Raw genomic sequence first — 16,246 nt, 5'->3', positions numbered from 1 at the left:
ATGCTGAATATTGAGTTTCGTGCAACCACAGGACGTCGTGTTTCGACTCAAACAGTACGCAACAGGCTGCATGATGCGCACCTTCACTCCCGACGGCCATGGTGAGGTCAACCTTTACAACCTAGACACCATACAATGCGATACAGACGGGCCCCAATAACATACTGAATGGACCCACCAGAATTGGCATCGCATTCTCCTCACAGACGCCTGTCGCATATGCCTTCAACCTGACAATCGTCAGAGACGTGTTTGGAGGCAGTCTGGTCAGGCTGAATGTCTTAGACACACTGTCCAGCGAGTGCAGCAAGGTGGTGGTTCCCTGATGTTTTAGGGTGGGTGGCATCATGTGGGGCCGATGTATGCCACTGGTGGTCATGGAAGGTGCCAAAACTGTTAAATGGTACAGAAATGACATCCTTCGACCTATAGGGCAACCATATCGGCAGCAATTTGGAGAGGCATTCGTCTTCATGGATGACAATTCTCACCCTCATCGTGCACATCTTGCGAACGAGTTCCTTCATTATAACGAAACTGCTCGACTAGAGTGGTCAGCATGTTCTCCAGGCATGAACCATATTGAACATGCCTGGGATACACTGAAAAGGGTTTTTTTTTGGACAAGATGACCCACCAACCAATCTGCGAGATCTACACCGAATTGCTGTTGAGGAGTAGGACAATCTGGACCAACAGTGCCTTGATGAACTAGCGGATAGTACGCCACAACGAATACAGTCATGCATCAATGCAAGAGGACGTGCTACTGGGTATTAGAGGTACTGGTGTATGCTGCAATCTGGACCACAACTTCAGAAAGGCCAGCTGTATGACTGTACAACTTGCAATGTGTGGTTTTCATGAATTTTCATGAGCAATAAAGAGAGCTGACATGCTGTTTGTGTATATCTCTATTCCATTTGTATGTAACTGCTCAGGACCGCTTAGCCCCATGGTGATACAAAATTTTTTTTTAAAATGTGTGTACATGTGTAAAGGTGATGCCAAGATAGTGGGCGTTAAAAAATGATGCATGTGTAATGGACTAGTAAAACTTGGAAACAATTCTCTAACCCATGGGTAAATAATGTAAATATCGAGTTCAATAATAATAATAATAATAATAATAATAATAATAATAATAATAATAATAATAATAATAATAATAATAATGACTTGTGAGGTGTGGCTATGAAGTTGTTTACATCTATTAGTATTAGTATCATTATTATTTATGTGGTTATGTCAGGGCAGTATTTGGTATAAATCGTGGCCTTATTATTTGTGTGTTGTATGTGAGGTTATGTTACGAAAGTTTGCTTGTATGTAAATGAATAAGAGTTTATTTGATGTAAGAACACATAATTAATAGTATATAATTTATTATTACCTGTATATATGATGTATAAATCCAATGCAATGTTGTGCAACACACGGTAATAGTGCAGAAAACGTATCTTTGGCGCTAGAGAGTTACAGAAAATTCCATTCATTGTAAATAGGCTATTGGAGACTCTCAATATTATGAGAAAATATGTTGTGACATATTCTTCTAGAAGCTTGGCCGGGTAATGTATATAAAGAGGCATATAAATAATGCACAGAAGAGTTTTCCACCTATTCCATACTAAGTTGTATTTACAATATTTACATTATATGGGACTAGTTTCAACCCTACTTGGAGTCATCATCAGCCATATTAAAACATTCACAATATTTGGCGAAATCCTAAAACATGTTTTCTAGCAGTAAGAGTCTTATGAAAATATAATATTACAATATGAAGTGTGGTTGAAATGTTTCAAATGAAAATGAAATATTACGTGTGATGTGAGTAATGATTAATACAAGTACATTATACATGCTAAGAATTCGGGAACAAAAGTACAAATAAGGTGCTCTGTGTTGTTAAAATTTATAGACTCATGGAATTCAGTAGGTCCTGGTGATACATAACAGTTGTGGACCTAATGCTAAGGCAATAAGAATGAACACAATCTAAACTGACACATATATAAAAATATACAAGTTTGTACAATGTCTGAGTGACAAAATGTGTAGTTGATACTCTCTAGAAGAAGAGTCGACTATACACTGTATCAGCTTAAGCGGAGAATTTGGCAATTGGTGCATTAAGTAACCAAGCCATGTTGATGGGCTGCATGGTCGACTGTTGTGCAGAATGTGAAGTTTTTTGAATTCTTCTTGAGAAGAAAGTAGACACTGCGCGTGGTGATATTAACTGGTGGAATTCTCAGTTCATAGCGGAAAACAAATTGGACCTCACACTGTGGAGTGTGTAGCTTAGCTGATAGTGTGCTAGAAAACATGTTTTAGGATTTCGCCAAATATTGTGCATGTTTTAATATGGCTGATGATAACCCCGAGTAGGGTTGAAACTAGTCCCATGTAATGTAAATATTGTAAATACAACTTAGTATTGAATAGGCGGAAAACTCTACTGTGCATTATTTATATATTATCTCAGTTCAATACGGACCAACAATATGAAATTCATAACCCTTAATAATTATAAAGAGGCAGTCTTGAGGGTTGAGTGGACTTGTTTTAGCAAGGGTTGTGAGTGTAAGTCGTTAATCGAGTAAGTGAATTAATGATGTTACTTTGTTGGGTTGGTAGTTGGTTGACATGCTAGTGTGCAGCCTTCTTCTTATTCTTCGTAACAGTGTTTTTTTCGAGAGTGTAGTAGTCAAGTGTTCAAAATTGTGGTTTATTGATGTGCATTTATAATGTATATGTATGTATGTTCAGTCCGTCAGCGATGCCGCTGGTGGGATCCTCAACAGCTCTGCCATCAGCTGTCATAGATGGCCTAGTCATCACTGAAGAGGCGTACTAGGGAAATGAGGAGTGAGGTAGTTTCCCGTTGCTTTCCTTACCGAGCCAGAGTTGCTATTACATATCAGTCTGCCAAGCCCACTGAAATGCATACACCAACCGACTCTATGAGCAACATTTTCACACCATTCATAGCAGGGACTGGCTGCATAAGGAATGGCATCACTAGCATCGCTCATACCTCAGTCACTTTCATATTGTCAAAGCCAAGGATAAGACAGAGACAGATCTATGAAAGTAACAAAATTGCTCTAGCCTATACCAGAAGACATAGTGCACTGTAAACACTAGGATCTGCCAGCAAAGGCATATAATGTATATATAAGTTGTAAATAAAATAGTGCACACAAATGACAGCATTTCGTGTGTGCGTCTTGGTGGATAAATCAAAAGTTTGTGGTCATTGCATAATCTGCGTTCATCCTTTATGTGACTAATCCTATAACTTAAGTTAATACAAAAGATGAAACATACATGCTCATTTTTTTTTTTTCCATTTTAAATGAGGATACTTTAGTTGGCCATGAGAATGCATCTTGGGATAAATATGCTGAAATAGATGCCAACTCTCATGTGCAACCCAGCTATAACCCAGTCCACAAGAAATACAGAAATACGATGAAGGGCAGCTTCAACGTCCTGTGTTTGATGGAATTATCTGGTGTACAAATTTCAACTGATTAATCCTCGAACAGCAATAGATCCCTTCAAGTTTTTCTTCAGTGATGATTTATTCAAAACAATCAAAACAGAAACTGTTACACCAGGCAGTCAAATGACAATTTACATGCAGAAGCAGTGGCGTATACTAAGGGCTACCAAGGCTATTTGTGAAACCTAAATCTCAATTGAGAATGATGTAAGTCTAAAGCACATTATACCGAGCTCGATAGCTGCAGTCGCTTAAGTGCGGCCAGTATCCAGTATTCGGGAGATAGTAGGTTCGAACCCCACTGTCGGCAGCCCTGAAGATGGTTTTCCGTGGTTTCCCATTTTCACACCAGGCAAATGCTGGGGCTGTACCTTAATTAAGGCCACGGCCACTTTCTTCCCACTCCTAGCCCTTTCCTGTCCCATCGTCGCCATAAGACCTATCTGTGTCAGTGTGATGTAAAACAACTACCAAAAAAAGCACATTATAATGTAAACATCTGACATATTGTTCTATTTACAAAACTTGAAAGCAGTGAGAAAAAACGTTGCACGTATTTCTGAAAGCAAGGCATCGGAGATTGATATCGCAGAGCAGGCTCTCATCCCTCTCTCCTCAATTCAACCCAAGCGGCTTGCTGCTGTATATCGGATAGGAGCGGGGAACGGGAGTATAGGTGTGCTAGGCTTCGGTCCGTCAGAATGCCACTGCTAACTATCAACCATGTGTTACTCATTGTATATACTTGCTCACCTCATACTTCTGACTTAATCATATAGATAACCGAGTGCTGGAATTTCACTTCCGCTTACTTCTACATCCTTGTAGGAAGACTACAGGGCTGCTGTTACAGGAGTAATATAGTTTTGTTTTTATAGGTAGACTAGCTGATGTACCCATGCTTTGCTACAGAATTCTACATTTTATACAGAATTCTAAATTAGGCAGTGTACACGTGAGCAAGATTGTATTAAATTGCATAGCTCTTTACGTTACCCTAGAAACGCGATAGGGAATTCACCAAACATCTTTTCTCATACAAAGACTGGGTTAGGGAATTTCCATTAGAATGATAGGCCTGCTTGCCTACCATCAGTCACAATCAGGTTGAAGAGTTTGCATTTTAATAGCAGACACTCACTCTCCACCTGCCTTATTACATCCTCAGTAAGACTGTCTTAGTGGTTTCCCATACGTCATTACAATGACGTCAGTATGAATGGCGCAATTAAAAGCAATGCTTTCATATGAAATACTCAATCAAATGCAAATCCACACATTTTCTCACGTTTAACGAACAGTACTATGTTGCCGATCTAACAGTCCAAAGTTCCAGAGGTGGAATGACCAAGCCGCAGACATTCCCGTGATCCATGAACACTCTTCGTCTTTTCCGGTGGGGTGGGGGGGGGGTGGGGGGTGGAATAATGGCGAGACCTGGGGCAAAATCTATGCTCTTTTACTAATCTGTTTCCTGGGAGTACCCGATGAGTTGGAAAATCTCAATTCACTGCACTGGTGGTGGAAAAATCTGACTTGGAGGCAAATTTTCCTCCAAGTCAGATGAGAAACCCCCTCTTCACTGCTAATTTGGAATAAAATGAATATAGAATTTAATGCAAGTGAAAAGGAAGAAGCTTTTCTTAAGAAACGGCTCTTTTCAGGGTTGAATTTTTGAGTTATTTAGTGAATTGTGGTGCTATAATTCGGAATTTGCCTAAATTGTAATTCTAGACTATGTCATACTACTACTCCTACTACTAATAAGCAAACCTCTGCCTTAAGTGTGCACACTGCTAATTCAAAACAACGCGTCAGAGTGGGGATCAAATAGCTGGAATACTATAATGAACCAGTGTGTTACATACCAGCAGTATCAGAAAATGTATGAATCGGAGGAATGGCATGCTAAAGAAGAAAGTTTTCTAACTCCCCAGCTATTTCCCGCCAATATTCAGTCAGGCTGTTATACTCGGTACGCAGCAGTAATCCCATCTATCGGAGTTGAGCAGCAGCATAAGACACAAAGAACATCACCACAAACAATGGTCAATGTAATGTTATTGTTGATCAATGTTATGCGCTTTCAGTATTGTAGACCTTCACATTTAGTTTTCTTTCGACTCTCAAATACCACTCTTATCATAGTTGGTACGGTAAAATTGAATAAACCATAAATGGTCGGAAATTGTATTCTCTATAACTTTTGTTGTGTAGTACTTTTCGACAGGACCAATAACATAGGTATTGTATTTAAAAATTAAATTTTAGGCTCCTTCCTCTAAACATCCATTTCATTCAGGGTGAATATTTATAGCTTAGACTGCAGTTTCTTATTCCCCTACTCTATATAAAGATTTTCATTTAATTCTGATAACCCATTTTCTCATGACTCGGCGTTAATATGGACTTGGCAACAAAAATCGAAATTCATGAAAATCTGTGTTATCATAGCTGGTATGGTAAAAATGTATAAGATATAAATGATCCGAAATTTAATTCTATATAACTTTAGTTATGTAGTATTTATCGACAGAACCTCTAATATATAAATATTTTAGAATTACATTTTAGGCCTTCCCCTAAACTACCATTTCACTCAGCCTGAATAAAATAATTTACAGCCTAGATTGTAGTGGCTCATCCTCAGACTTTACATAGCGATTTTCATTAAATTCTCTTCAGCAGTTTTCTCATGATGCATGTACATACAAACATACATACGTACATACAAACAGCGTCGAAACTAGTATCGAATAATTAATTGTTGGAATTTAATCTAAACAACAAATTGTATTGTATTGAAAAAGGTGGACCTGATAAGTTCCTTTCAAAGCTTCGTTATTCTCAGTTCAATACAGACCCAAGATGAAATTTTTAACTCTAAATGATAAAAGGAATGACGAAGATGTCAAACACCCAGTCCCCAAGCCAGGGAAATTAACAATGTGAGAAGGTTGATTCTGAAAATTGATCTGGGGCCATCGACCAAAGGCAAGCATTCTATCCATTTAGCCACAAAGCCGGACTTAAATTTGCTAAACCTTAGACTACCATCTCCACTGATCAGGGGTTGAGCATTGGCAGGAGTGGAGACGAGGGCAGTAGCTTGTGAAGCAGCCTTCACACCACAACAGGCTTCTCCATAGGCTATTGGCTGCAGATCAAAACGCTGAAGGCTTGACGTTCACTAAACCAACCATCGAAAAGGGGTAAGCTAAGTCTAGTGATAGCCCACGTCTTGATCCCAGCATACGCCACTCTGTAGAAGGCAGACTGAAAATGAAATCTATGTGAAATAAATTGACTTTTGTGAAATAATACAAAATGTACAAATTCTTTGTCATAGTTTTACACAAGTGTTTTATGAAGAAGCGCAAACTAAAAGACTATTGGACAAATAATCCTGTATTGTAGACAAGTTTTTCTTGTAAACTGATGTCAATCAATTAATCTATCAATCATTTGCCTGGTGTGAAAATGGGAAACCACGGAAAACCATTTTCAGGGCTGCCGACAGGGGGGCTCGAACCCACTATCTTCCGATTACTAGATACTGGCCACACTTAAGCGACTGCAGCTATCGAGCTCGGACCCTCACTCCTTAATGTAAATCTTGATTCAATACGGACCAAAAATGAAGTTTTTGACATTAAATAGGATAGCTTACCGATCAAAGACTAAAGCTCAACAATATATGAGCTTAAGAATCAAAATAGGAAAGTTGAGCAAGGATATAAACTTTATTAAAAAGTGTATCATAAATAATCTGACACCTAATTTTTTTAAAAACAAACGACATTCTACCACATCAGAAAAAAGTACACCAAAAAACGAACAAATTTTGGCTGCAAAATGAATTATTCTACATAAGAAAAAAAATCATTTCTAAATAATCATCTGTATGAAACCTATCTTGAAGTCACTATGTTGTTGTCAAAAGCACAATGGGATATTTTTCAAGATAAAGTTTACAGCAAGTTCACTATACTTTCTCAAAAACAGTGCACATTAGACCATAAATTCCAAATCCTTTCCAATAAATCCAATGCAGACAACAGGCCGCCTAGAAATGCAATCTCACATAACCATCTTTTAGCCCAATTTCACCCACCTTTTATCAATCTTTCTAACACTGACTTTGATGAAGAAGAAACTGCTATCCTTTCCAAAGGTTCTAAGCATAATTGGCCCAATTACAACATAGCGAACATGGCTAAACAACTAGTAATATAGACAGAAGCATCTATTAGCAAAATACCTTATGATACTCAGGATGAAGTTAGACATGAAGCTAAGAAACAATTAAACAACGTTCTCAGTGCACCGGTTCACACCATAACTACAGTGTGACATGCAAATAGAAAAAAGATTCTACAGCTTAAGAATAAGATTAAAAACACAAAAACCATCATTACCAAAGAAGACAAATGGAACACTACTGTTATAATGGACCAAACAGATTATATAGCCAAAACAAAAAACTTTTTTACAGACAGTTCCTTTACAATAATTGAAAAAGATTGAACTCAATCCATTCAAAAACAACTTAAACAGATACTAAACACAATTTTTTTGCTGACTGATAGTGAAAAAAACAAACTTATCAACATGAACCCTGGATATTGACGGTCAAAGCCCAACCTAAAATCCATAAAGATGGAGTTCCTATACGTCCTATAGTAAATTTTAGATCGAGTCCTCTTTATAAAACAGTGCAATTTATACAACAATTCCTGAGTAAACACTACACTTTTCAAGCAAACAAATCTGTGAATAACACTCTAGAATTGGTCAAAAAGCTAGACATATTTACATTGCTACCTCATTATACAATGCATTCATTTGATATTACCAACACGTATGCGAATATTAAACCAGAAAAAGTTGTACCAATCATTTTAAAAAACCTACATACTCATAGCAAACTTAGCCAACTAGAAATAGCAGATTTTATGACCATCCTGAAACTTCTAACCAATAGTAACTACTTCATATTCGATAAGGTAATATACAAACAAGACAGACTGGCCATGGGTTCACCAGCATCTGGCATTTTAGCCAATATATACCTAGATTTCCTTGAATATACAAAAAATAAAGACAAGAAATTTAATAACATACTTATGTGGTCCAGATTTGTAGACGATACGTTTATTATCATGGACCAACACATTTCTGACGCATCTACCACCCTATCACACCTTAATAATACTGATCCAGACATCAGGTTCACAAGAGAATCTGAGATAAACAAGGCCCTTAACTTTTTAGATTTAACCATCACTCAGCTTCCGTTTTCTTTTAAGTATAAGATTTACAGAAAACCAACACACACCGCTACAACCATTCAACAAGACTCCGTACACCCACCTAGCCATAAGTGGGCAACCTATAATAGTCCGATACACCGTGCTTTTAGCATTCCCATGTCAAAATCAGATTTAAATAAAGAACTTAACACAATATGTAGCATTGCATCCCACAATGGCTACAACCATAGTTTTACAGAACGAATAATTTATAAGTTTAAGCACCGACCGAAATCCAATTTACAAAACGAAATAACTACGGTAAATCAAAAACCTACTCAACCTTTACATTTAATCCTAACATCTACAGAATTATACAAACATACACTGAAGAAAATGGAAATTGCAACACCCAGAAGGAGTGGTGCTACATTACTGCAATTGAACATGCAGGACGAGTGTTCGGTTGTGATTCGATGATTACCAATAGTTCAATCAGTATACAAAATGATATGTAACACACTAGCCTACTACCCCCACCGAAATCCACACCCTCCCGACCAATGGCCTCAAATTACCGCAATCACCCCCTCCCCTAGTGCTCGCGGACTGTTGACTGTCATTTCGCAAGGCAGTTCCTCTCCAACTTTACTCTTGTCAACTTGGTGTTCGAGGTGAGTTTCTATTTACAAACAAAAGGGTTCTCCTTATCTCAGTTTTTGTTACGGTAATAGGTAACATATTCCTTCTTTTAGGTCTGTATTGGTTCGATATATTTCTAGAATCTTAAAATCCTTTGAACGTAATGTTTTCAAGAAATCTGGTTCACCAGTCTACTATTATCAAGTCTATCCATAATTAAGGATCAAAATATAGACTAAAAAAACACATTAATATTACTGAAAGCTATTGTATTCACAAAGGATTGTCACTTAACTTCATATTTTACCAAGGCAGCGTGAACACTCTTTATAGTTCACTAACATTTATTTTACGAGGAACTGTTTTTTACCAAAGACCTGTACTGTAATGGACCTCCATACCAAACACAAAAATGTTTAATGTTTCAAAATGACATCAGCGGAATTTATTTTAATGTACGCTAATAACTACAATTTATAATTGGCCAAGAAAAACTGAATGCCCTTAATGTCTAAGCAGCTGTAATTTTTTAAGAGATTGATTTTAATCAAACTAGATGCTTAATCAGCATTTTGCAACAACTACAAGGAATTGACAACGTTTTAACTATTTATATCCAAATAGATTGTACAGAATGAACAAACTGTAACATATCGCATAGAAATATGCTAGTAATTTCAATACAAAAGTTTTATGATGTACACCTAATACGCAAAATAGTTTAAGAATGTTTTGATTTGCACATACATATATTTTAAAATATGATGATGGCAAATATAGTTGCCGAAACCGGTCCCAATGGTGAGATCTAATAAATATGTTGTAGAATTGAATAGGTGGAAAGAATTACCCTCATTCCTTAATGTAAATCTTGATTCAATACGGACCAAAAATGAAGTTTTTGACATTAAAGAAGATAGGGTTTAAAATCAAATTCTTCCGTATGGGGTTCAAATGAGTGTTAGATTAGAAAATAAACAATCATTCTCCCAAAACCGTTTGACGTAAGAAGTGAAGGCGTATTTTACAGGCTCAGCTGACAGTGTACTCTCCAAAAATGTAAAACTTTGAATAATAAGTTTCAGTTTAAAACCGTAGCAAAGCACGGTTATTTTGCTAGGTTTTAAAAAAAATGGAAAGATACCAGAGAAGTTTACTTAGTTTCAACAAGGCATGGAATGACAGTCACCAATTTTTCCATGAAAACTAAACAGCGCGTTGTTCTGAAGTCTGATGCTATCATTTATTTATTTATTTACATATTTTACGCCCACATTGGAGCACTGAAATCAATACATTTGAGTTAATTTCTTCTTCTTCTCCCAGAACTTTTTCATCCTCTCCGACCTGGAAGCCCTTTGTGTGTCCGATATAGTATATTGTTTCCGTTCAACTGCTTTTAGTTTGAGACTTATGCTTTTGTTCTTCAAAATCCTCTTCTCTTTTCTGTCTTTGATTTGTTGCCGAGTTATACCCAATTCTTCCAAATCGTCCTGAACTTCTTTGAACCAATTATTATTGATTTTATTCTTCAAAAAGTAATCGAATAGTTGTTTCAATATCCTGGTGTCTGCTAATCTTGATATGTGACAGAAAAAGGAAATTCTTCTTTTACGCATTGTAGATATTATTGATTCACATTCACGATAGACAATGTTGTTAGGCAACAATCTCCACTGTCCATCAACTTGGTGTTTTTTATTAATAATTGTTCTAAGAATTCTTCTCTCAGTTTTCTGTAATTTGTCTGTTGTAGATTTTACATTTAATTTGAATAAAGTTTCACTAGCATAGGTTGCCTCTGGTTTAACTATGGAATTATAATGTTTCAGCTTAGCGTTTATCGAAAGAGATTTTTTTTTATAGGTTGGCCAGGTAAGTCTTTGTGCTTGTTTAAATTTAGTTGTTCTGTGTTCTATTGCTTCTTTTTCATTTGTGTTCCATATTATTATTTCCCCAAGATATTTGAATTTCTGAACAATTTTAATCTCTTTATTACTGTTCAGCTGAATAATTGGTAAATCAACTTTAAAAGTTGGCATCATTTCTGTTTTTTCAAATGAAATTTGTAATCCCATTTTTTTAGCTATAATTTCTAGTTGTTCAATTTGAAATTTAGCCTCTTCTATTGTATTTGCAAGTAATGCTAAATCGTCCGCAAAAGCAAGGCAGTTGAGTTTAATATTTCTACCGATCTTGATAGTTGGTTGGCATTTCTTGTTCCATTCACGCATAACCTTCTCCAATGCACAATTAAATAACAATGGTGAAAGTCCGTCTCCTTGTCGAAGTCCAGTTCTTATAGTGAATGATTCTGATAATTCACCTCTAAATTTAACTTTTGCCTTCGTATTTTTAAAAGTCATATTAATGAGGTTAACAAGTTTTTGATGTAAGCCAAATTCTTTAAGGCTTTTTAATAATGAGTCACGATGAATACTGTCGTATGCTTTTTTAAAATCTACAAACGTGATGACCAGACCCTTACTTCGAACTCTTTGGTGCTTCATTATCCATTTTAAACTAATGATTTGATCTGGACAGCTTCTACCTGGTCGAAATCCTCCCTGATATTCTCCAAGTTCTTGGTCGAGTTGTTCTTGGATTCTTGTGTATATAATCTTGGATAAAATCTTGTATGTAGTATCAAGTAAGGATATCCCCCGATAATTATTTGGATCGGAGCGATCACCTTTCTTGTGCAGCGGGTGGATTATCGCTGTATTCCATTCCTCAGGAAGCTTCTCCGTGTTCCAAATATCAATGATGTATTTATGTAGGTTTTGAATAGTCTGATCATTAGCATTCTTCCATATTTCTGCTACTATTTGATTCTCTCCTGCTGCTTTGTAGTTTTTAAGTGCATTAATTGCCGTTTTCACTTCATTGTAAACTGGTGGTATAATCTTTTGTAATGGAGTTTTATTTTTTGGGTTAGGATCAAATTCTAAATGTTCCACAGGATCCTCACAATTAAGTAACTCTTTAAAGTATTCTGCAAGAATGTTAGCATTATCCTGATTATTGTGTGCCATTTTACCATTTTTATTTCTTAACATAAGTGTGGGAGGGGTAAATTTAGATTGATATTGCTTGAATGTTTTGTAATAGTCTCTTGTTTTATGCTGATTGAATGTTTCTTCTATAGTGCTAAGCATTTCCTTTTGATAATTCCTTTTAATTGTCCTAATTTCTTTAGCTGTTTGTCTTCTGGCATTAATTAGTTCTTCTCGAGATTTTTCCGTTTTCCTCTGTTGATCATTTATCCATGCCTTGTGTCTTGCTTGAATTGCTTTGTCACATTCCTCGTTCCACCACGCATGTTTCTTTCTCCTTTTGATTGGGGCAATTTCTTCAGCTATGGTTTTAAGTTTGTTGATCATTGTCTCTAATTTGTCATTTAAAGGTGTTTTGGATCTCTCTAAATATATTTTATTATTTATTAAGTAACTGGGATCATAATTTCTCCTTGCTTTGAGATGATTATGTTTGTGTTTCCTTTTTGGTGTTAACTTGATTTTTATTTTTGAGATATAATGATCCGAGTCAATGTCTACCCCACGGAGGACTCTGACATTATAAATTTCTTTATGATAATCTTTATCCATGGCAACATGATCAATCTGAAACTCTCCCAATTTTACGTTAGGGCATTTCCATGTCATAAGTTTATGTGGTCGCCTCATGAATCTGGTGGTTTCCAAAACGAGTCTATGATCTGCACAAAGTTCAATTAATCTTTGGCCATTTTTGTTCGTTAATTTATGAGCTGGCCATTTTCCTACAACTGTGCGATACTTCTTTTCTCTGCCTATTTTAGCATTGAAATCTCCAAGTAAGATTTTTATATGCTCATCAGGGATCTTCGCTAATATGTAATCAAGTTCCTCCCAAAAGTTTTCAACTCCTTCTCTATCTTTATTGTTTTTGTCATTTGTTGGTGCATGGACATTTATTAAAGTATAAGTTTTATTCCCTACTTTAATTGTTAGAAGTGCCATCCTCGAAGATTTTGAAGAAAATTCTTCAATTGAGTCTATTATGCTACTATGAACAAGAAAACCTACACCAAATTGAGGGACATTCTTCATTACTCTTTCTCCTGGAGGTCCTTTGTAGAGACGATAACCTCCTGATTCAATTGGGTCCTGGTCTGTGTTCCTAAGTTCTTGTAAAGCCATTATTAAAATCCTATGTTGGTCCATCACATCAGTTAAATGTTTCAACTTGCCCACCTTACTTAGTGAATTAATGTTTAATGTTGCAAAGTATGAAAATTTTCCTGATTTGTTGAACTTAAGTCTCTTCTTACATTGTTGGGTTAGTCCACTGTCTGTCAGCTGTCTGTCGATTGTCTGTTGGGCTTCCAGGCGCTCCGATTCGCCTAGGTCTTCTACTTGACACCCCACCGATTCCGAGTGGTGTCTTTGTGCAGATCCTTGTTGTTGTTTGTCCACACCGGTGGATTTATTCATTAGAAGACTCATCATCATTGATTGTCTGATCTTTCGATCGAAACATTTCTGACCAAGGTCAGGCTTTACAATTCCAGATGTGATCTGGAAAGGTGATTAATGAAGTATGAATTGGTGATGAATGAAGTGCTACAAGTTCATCCTAGTTGTTCAGGACTGGGAGTAGGCATTTCCTCCATACTCCGCATATGTTATGGTTTTCCCGCCAATACTCGGGTAGCTGATTGCAGTGGTTTCCCACTGGGCGATGGGGTCGCCACATCCCTACGCCAGTGATGCTATCATTTATTACAATCAGAACAAAACTGGTGTAGACCATAGCGAACAAATGTTGAGCTACTAACCGCCTGATCGACGTCACCTAAAGTGGTGGAAGAAGTCTTTTTTCCATATATTCATTATGGTAGTCAACTCTTTTATCTTGTATAAGGATCATCTTTCTGACTACTTTACACAACTAGTGCAAATGTTAATTGACAAAGGTGGTGAGCAGTTGAACACAACTTTGAATGTAGCATCTCCTGTGAATCAATGTCGGTGAGGCATTTTCCAAAGAAAATTCTTGCAAATGAGAAATCTCAGAGGCCACAGAGATGATGTAAAGTTTGTGCTGAAAGTAGCGAAGCTATATTAGGGAAGTCAGTGCAGAAAGAGACTCTTTACTATTGTGAGCAATGTAATGTCTGCTTATGTTTCCCAAAGTGTTTTGAATTATTTCATACTAGAGGCAATTTTTACAAATAATGTAATTAATGCAATTTGTGTTTTGTACATGTATCATGGTGTGTGTTACTATCTAACTTTTCATGATTTTAATATGCAATGTGAAAAGTTTAAAAAAATGAAAATTTAATTTATTTATAAAAATTAGTGATTTTTCTCCAATTTTGAAAAACAAGGTATGCATGCAAAGCTAAAATGTTGCTGAATACAAATTAGTTTTGGGATTATAAGTAAGGTTATCATGTATTTTTTTATAAAAATGTGAAAATGTACTAAAATGCTCAGTCCACAGTGTAAGATCTAACTTCACCTGTTCAGTCTGCAAAGTGTTAACAAAGTATGTTTAAAGTACTAATCTTTAGTACGGCAGGAAAATAAATCTGTCATATTTTACAAGACTTCAGCTTTTGTATCCAGCAACCAAAATAATAAGTGTTATAGTTATGGAGTGTGGATGAACTATAGCATCAAAATCAAACTTTGCAACAAGCTACTGTACAGTTCCCATCTAAAATTCAGTCTACCGGCGCCTTTGGAGAGCTGCGTGTTCGGTTCGAAAAAAATATGATCAGGGCAAAAACACATTAAAAATCTCAGGATAAAATATACCATGGGTATGTGAACGGGAAACAGTAACATAATTCCGAAATTAAATTTAAAAAAAAGGGGTAAGATAGATTTATTATCAAAGAAAACATTATTGAAAATTGAAAGATAAACAAATTAATATGAAAACGATAAAGAAGTATGGCTCAAATAAATGCCAGAAATTCAATATGTGCCGAGCACATAATTAGCACAAAGATTATCACAAAAAGACGGGCAATGTCCCGTTTAAAATAAAATATTTACAAAATAAAAACAACGACCCGGGGAAGAAAAATACACTTCGCCTCGAGTCAACGCAGTTAAGTTCATCTTATCAGATCCTGATGGATATCATTCAATTTACGGTTATAGGACATGCCGCGACAGAATAAAATTATGCTAAATCCGATCCATAATTAAGAATTATATATACAGCACTTATCAACAAATCAATATTCCAGGGTCTTAACTTATAGCTACACTGAATTTACTAACAGACCACTCTGTTACAAATTAGATGGCTTGAAAGCCTACTTCCCAAATAAAATGAGCTCCGGCCTCATATTTAAGAACAAGTCTTTAGCAACGACGACAATGACATGATCAGCAATAGTACAAGTATCACAATTCAATATAAGCAAAACATTTCAAAGAAACCTGTAAAATTCATGCAAATAAACAAAACAACTGTGTATCCGTTATCTGAAATACAATCAATAAAATGCTAAACTCCTTTATATTAAAAAGAACACAAAACTCTTGGCTCAGCTGTCCATGTGTTGGTCTTTCTCTTGACACGCCTTTATAACTCAAGTGACACTTCTAATAACCCAGCTATGAGGCATCCTGCCTCGCAAGAAAAAGAAACTAATTGGATTGGTAATTCCTGCCTGAGAGATTTTAATACATCTGGGAACATAAATTAACACTGCCATTCACTTCTCTGTTCATTAATCTAACACAAAGCCTTGGACTCAACTTAAGGCATCACAATACACATTCATATGGCCTTAAATACATATTTCAATTTAACACGGCTATGATACGACATA

At 36.2% G+C, this 16,246-nt stretch overlaps 1 protein-coding gene across 1 annotated transcript in view; it reads right to left on the bottom strand.

Annotated features, from left to right (window-relative positions):
• LOC136872675 (uncharacterized) overlaps positions 1-16,246 on the bottom strand; it is a 29,273-nt gene that overhangs the window by 11,813 nt on the left and 1,214 nt on the right. The window lies entirely within an intron of this gene.

This window comes from Anabrus simplex, chromosome 4 (assembly GCF_040414725.1).
Source record: "Anabrus simplex isolate iqAnaSimp1 chromosome 4, ASM4041472v1, whole genome shotgun sequence".
NCBI classification, from domain to species: Eukaryota; Metazoa; Arthropoda; class Insecta; order Orthoptera; family Tettigoniidae; genus Anabrus; species Anabrus simplex.
The sequence above is the reverse complement of the archived record's forward strand: the minus strand, read 5'-3'. Positions and strand labels throughout refer to the sequence as shown.